This window comes from Lipotes vexillifer, unplaced genomic scaffold (assembly GCF_000442215.2).
Source record: "Lipotes vexillifer unplaced genomic scaffold, Lipotes_vexillifer_v1.1 scaffold899, whole genome shotgun sequence".
Taxonomy (NCBI): domain Eukaryota; kingdom Metazoa; phylum Chordata; class Mammalia; order Artiodactyla; family Lipotidae; genus Lipotes; species Lipotes vexillifer.
Window position 1 is genome coordinate 468373 of NW_006784311.1, and position 6309 is coordinate 474681.

General features: G+C 46.6%; 1 protein-coding gene across 3 annotated transcripts in view; it reads right to left on the bottom strand.

Moving 5' to 3' along the window:
* Positions 1 to 6309, bottom strand: part of PDZD4 (PDZ domain containing 4) — a 28645-nt gene that overhangs the window by 6412 nt on the left and 15924 nt on the right. The window lies entirely within an intron of this gene.

A 6309-nucleotide genomic window follows, 5' to 3' on the forward strand; every position in this document is an offset into this window, starting at 1 on the left:
CTTTTTCCAATTTGTAACTGCAGGCGCCCCGAGGCCTGGAGCATGCCAGCCTGCGCGTGGACCGTCCATTGTGTATTGGCTTGGTCCCTACTGTCCATCACTAGTGGTTTTCAATTTTATTATAAAGAAGGTTGCAGAGACACATTTTTTTGTATGTTCTGTACCTATTTTCTACGTATAATCTGTGTGTAATCTATGGTGGTTATGTTAGAGAAATTTTCCAAAAGTGGAATTATTGGATCAAAGGGTATCAAGGAAACAGCTTGTCAACCAAGAAGGTATTAGTTGTAAGAATGTGGTCAGCACAGCCCAAGAGGATCTGGACAGCTGGAGAGGCCGCAGTTATAAAGCGAAGAGGGAACGGAGCCCGCGGGGCCGAGTGCATGGGAGAAAAGGGCTGGCTGCTGATGTGTATTTGGAGAGGCGTGTGAAGGGTGGACTGGCAAAGGCTGGGCACCAAGGGAATGTGAGGACTGGCCTTGAAGCCCTTAGCAGAGCCAAAACTGTCAGGAAATGCTTGAGGCAGCATTAAACACAGCCAGTATCGACCTTTCAATGGAACAAACTTACAACTAAATGAATTTTATTAAAAACAAAGGCAAAAGCAAACATGCATGTTCCTTATATAAACACCAGTATTTAACATTTAACTCAACCCTCACGATTCATTAAGAAAAGGAAATTCAATAAAGTCGGGCAGATGTGACTACTACAGGAAAAACTACCTCCAATGAATCTGGCTGCTTTCAGAACTTTGAATAAAAGAGAAGTCAGTTTTACTGAAACCATTTCCTCTAAGATCAAGAACAAGACAAAGTTGTCCACCCTCACCGCTATTATTCAACATAGTTTTGGAAGTTTTAGCCACAGCAATCAGAGAAGAAAAAGAAGTAAAAGGAATCCAAATCGGAAAAGAAGAAGTAAAGCTGTCACTGTTTGCAGATGCTATACACAGAGAATCCTAAAGATGCCACCAGAAAACTACTAGAGCTAATCAATGGATTTGGTAAAGTTGCAGGATACAAAATTAATGCACAGAAATCTCCTGCATTCCTATACACTAGTGATGAAAAATCTGAAAGAGAAATGAAGGAAACACTTCCATTTCCCATCGCAACAAAAAGAATAAAATACCTAGGAATAAACCTACCTAAGGAGACAAAAGACCTGTATGCAGAAAACTGTAAGACACTGATGAAAGAAATTAAAGGTGATACAAACAGATGGAGAGATATACCATGTTCTTGGATTGGAAGAATCAACATTGTGAAAATGACTATACTACCCAAAGCAATCTACAGGAGCAATCTACAGCAATCCCTATCAAACTACCAATGGCATTTATCACAGAGCTAGAACAAAAAATTTCAACGTTTGTATAGAAACACAAAAGACCCCGAATAGCCAAAGCAATCTTGAGAAAGAAAAATGGAGCTGGAGGAATCAGGCTACTGGACTTCAGACTATACTACAAAGCTACAGTCATCAAGACAGTATGGTAGGGCTTCCCTGGTGGCACAGTGGTTAAGAATCCACCTGCCAATGCAGGGGACACGGGTTCAATCCCTGGCCCGGGAAGATCCCACATGTCATGGAACAACTAAGCCCGTGCACCACAACTACTGAGCCTGTGCTCTAGAGCCCGTGAGCCACATCTATTGAGCCCGCGTGCCTAGAGCCCGTGCTCTGCAACAAGAGAAGCCACGACAATGAGAGGCCACGCACTGCAACAAAGAGTAGCCCCCGCTCGCCGCAACTAGAGAAAGCCTGCGCACAGCAACGAAGACCCAACACAGCCAAAAATAAAAACATATAAATAAATTTATTTTAAAAAAAGACAGTATGGTACTGGCACAAACACAGAAATATAGATCAATGGAACAGGATAGAAAGCCCAGAGATAAATCCACGCACATATGGTCACCTTATCTTTGATAAAGGAGGCAAGAACATACAATGGAGAAAAGACAGCCTCTTCCATAAGTGGTGCTGGGAAAACTGGACAGCTACATGTAAAAGAATGAAATTAGAACACTCCCTAACACCATGAACAAAAATAAACTCAAAATGGATTAAAGACCTAAATGTAAGGCCAGACACTATCAAACTCTTAGAGGAAAACATAGGCAGAGCACTCTATGACATAAATCACAGCAAGATCCTTTTTGACCCACCTCCTAGAAAAATGGAAATAAAAACAAAAATAAACAAATGGGACCTAATGAAACTTAAAAGCTTTTGCACAGCAAAGGAAACCATAAACAAGATGAAAAGACAACCCTCAGAATGGGAGAAAATATTTGCAAGTGAAGCAACCGACAAAGGATTCACCTCCAAAATTTACAAGCAGCTCATGCAGCTCAATATCAAAAAAACAAACAACCCAATCCAAAAATGGGCAGAAGACCTAAACAGACATTTCTCCAAAGAAGATATACAGACTGCCAACAAACACATGAAAGAATGCTCAACATCATTAATCATTAGAGAAATGCAAATCAAAACTACAATGAGATATCATCTCACACCAGTCAGAATGGTCATCATCAAAAAATCTACAAACAATAAATGCTGGAGAGCGTGTGGAGAAAAGGGAACCCTCTTTGCACTGTTGGTGGGAGTGTGAATTGGTTCAGTCACTATGGAGATCAGTATGGAGGTTCCTTAAAAAACTACAAATAGAACTACCATATGACCCAGCAATCCCACTACTGGGCATATACCCTGAGAAAACCATAATTCAAAAAGAGTCATGTACCACAATGTTCATTGCAGCTCTATTTACAATGGGCAGGACATGGAAGCAACCTAAGTGTCCATCGACAGATGAATGGATCAAGAAGATGTGGCACATATATACAATGGAATGTTACTCAGCCATGAAAAGAAACGAAACTGAGTTATTTGTAGTGAGGTGGATGGACCTAGAGTCTGTCATACAGAGTGAAGTAAGTCAGAAAGAGAAAAACAAATACTGTATGCTAACACATATATATGGAATTTAAGGAAAAAAAAGAAATGGTTCTGAAGAACCTAGGGGCAGGACAGGAATATAGACGCAGACATAGAGAATGGACCTGAGGACACGGGGAGGGGGAAGGGTAAGCTGGGACGAAGTGAGAGAGTGGCATGGACATATATACACTACCAAATGTAAAATAGATAGCTAGTGGGAAGCAGCCGCATAGCACAGGGAGATCAGCTCGGTGCTTTGTGTCCACCGAGAGGGGTGGGATAGGGAGGGTGGGAGGGAGACGCAAGAGGGAGGAGATATGGGGATATATGTTTATGTATAGCTGATTCACTTTGCTATAAAGCAGAAACTAACACACCATTGTAAAGCAATTATACACCAATAAAGATGTTAAAAAAAAAGAGAAGTCAGTTTTTTAAATAAAATGCCAAATATAGATGGTGACCATCACTATAAATATTTTCTTTTGTTTTTAATCCTAGAGTGACTATCTTTTGTATCTTAAACTACCATGTTTCTTCAGTCCCTTGGAATACTTATTAAAGAATCTCATTGTGTGAACTTAAATAAATAAATAAATAAAAATAAAAACAAAGGCAAAGAGTCCTCCAAGCTCATGGCTTTCTAATTATTTTACTACACTTTTATCTGGTCTAGTGTGTCTGGAAGGAGACACCATAGGACAGTGTGCGACTGTGCATGTCTGCCCATCCCCGCGTTCAGTGACCTCGGGCTGGTGGCCATGGTAGGAGTATTTACACCATGGAAATCGACAAAGGCTCCAAACGAGGGCTTTGGGTTTCAGAACATTTACCGGCTCCCCACTGCCCTTAAGTCAAGGGCTCCTGTAAGAAGCAGAAGGGCCAAGGGCCGAGAGCTGTGCTCAGGATCTTTGACCGGGGTTGGTGGGGGGTGGGGGACGTTTCACATTTTCACCATGTGCAGTGGGATGCTCAGGTGACACTGGGAAACACAGGGATGTATTTCTCCCCGGAAACATTACCCAGCAGCAGCGTTGCTATGGAAACTGGGCCCAGGCAGTGGGAGGGGAGTGCAGGGTGGTCTGGGATGTCAAGAGGGGGATGGGCACACACACCCCAGAGCAGATCCAGGCCACCGGGGTGATGCCCCTGACAGCCCAGCAACCTTCCCCTTGACCCACGTGGCACAGAGCAGAGGCAGACCTCTGGGTGTGGAGGCCTGGAGCTCCTGGGCCACTCCTGCAGAGAGCTCCTGGGGCTCCTTCAGCCTCCTCTCTTCTCCTCAGCAGTCACGATGGGCCCCAAGAGCTAATGAAGGTGTGTGGGGCCAGGACAGGTAAGACAGGAGCCCTCCCAGAAAGGGTGAAGGCTACCAACAAGATGGGGAAGTGTGGGGCAACGGGCAAAGCAGTGCGGGCCCAGGCACATGGTAAGGATCCAGCATTCTGCCCCTTCTCGTCCTCACTCACCCTACGGCAGTGAAGACTCGCGTGCACCGGCAAAGCCACCATTCAAATGGCCCCGCTCCAGTCCCAAAATGTCTGAACCCAAGCCAGCTTCCCTTCAGAGTCCCCCTCAAGCGAAGGCCACGGGGGGGGGGGGGCCCCCCCCCCCCCCCCCCCCTGCCACTGCTCTAAACCCACACCAAGCAATTCAAAATGGATCAAAGTCCTAAACGGACTGAGCTTTAAAGCTACCTTGGAGGCGAGAGAACAGTGTCTTTATGATGCTGAGATAGAGAAGCAATTCTTTCTTTTTCTTTTTTTTTTTTTTTTTGGCCATGCCTCGCGGCATGCAGGATCTTAGTTCCCCGACCAGGGATCGAACCTGGGCCCTGTCAGTGAAAGCAGCAGTGAAAGCGATGAATCCTAACCACTGGACGGCCAGGGAATTCCCTTTAAGACAAAACATGGGAAAAAAGAATGGAAAAGATAAATTTGTGAAAATGTAAAACTTCTGAACAACAAAAGACGCCATAGCTACAGTGAAAAGATAGGACAGGCTAAGAGAAGATCCTTACGAATGCACAGAACTGATACAGGATTATCCAGAAGAAAGAATTCCTACGAAACACTGGGAAAATACAGAACTCAGTAGGGAAACGGGCATTCCAGGAAAAGGGAGCCTGAACCCACCCATAAGCTTGAATTGATGCCCCTTCGGGACGCTGGGAAGCAAGCAGCGTCATCTTAATAGCTAGAAAGAGCCGAGGGCCGGCCGTCAGTGGAATGGCTCCAAAAAGTGTGGTATAGTCATACATGTGGCTTGTGACAACACACCTGCTTATGAATAGCACACGTAGTAGAAAATGTGCCTCAGAATGACAAACCCGAATCCCCTTGGACAGAGGAGAGGAATGGGGTCAGGGATGGGAAAAACACTGAGGCCAACAAGGCCCACATCGAGGCTGGGTGGCAGTACACGCGTGTGCTGACATAATTTTTGATGCTTATACTTTCCCAAGCTCAGGAAATATTCCAGAACATCTCCACGTGGAGGAGCAGCTAGGGGGAGGGAGGCCAGCTGGGGAGCTCTTGCTGCCGTCACCCATTAGGATGTGGAATGGGTGAGACCTGGGGATGTGGGAGCACAGAGGTTTCTGGCCTGGGTGGCTATAATACTGGCAAGGATGCCATTACTATTATTACTAATAATAGCTACAAACCAATAATAATAGCTACCATTTACTAACGGGCGACCGTGCCCCATTCTGCTCTGAGTGCTTTAAGGCCAGTACTATGAAACAGGCACTAAGAGTACGTCCACCTCACAGATGAGGAAACTGGGGAGGTTAAGGGATTCACCGAATAGGCCCACCACAGTCAGCATCTCAGGCTGGTGAGGGGCAGGGAGCATGCTCAGCCGGGACAGCTTCGAGAAGCCCCCTCCTTGCGGTATACATAGTAGGGGCTGGGGGCGTGTGGGTGGTGGGAACCCATGGGGGGAAGGGTGCGGAGGAGTGGGGTGAGAAGGTGGGGCTTCGGCTGAGGTGGGGGGCTCTGAGCTGGTGGTCTGGGTAGGGGCGTGGGCTGTGGTGGGATGGCTTGGTGGCAGTGGGGGAAGGTCTAGGACCCTGCGTTGGACTCTCTTCTCCTTGCAGAGGGTCTTCTCTGGCCCCCTCCCTTCGCCACCTTCCCCCTAAGCACTCCAGCCAAGCTTATTCATTTCTTGGGCTCCCTACTCCCACCCTCGGCACTCTCCTGCCCGCTCACACACCCTTCTTGCTGCTTGCACACCTGCTCGTCACCTCCTGCCCCCCTCCTGTCACCCACACTCACTTAAGGCCAGGTGCCCAGGCGTGTCCATTCCGAGCCCAAGCGCCACTCAAGGCCTAGCGACCACCCAGGGAGAATG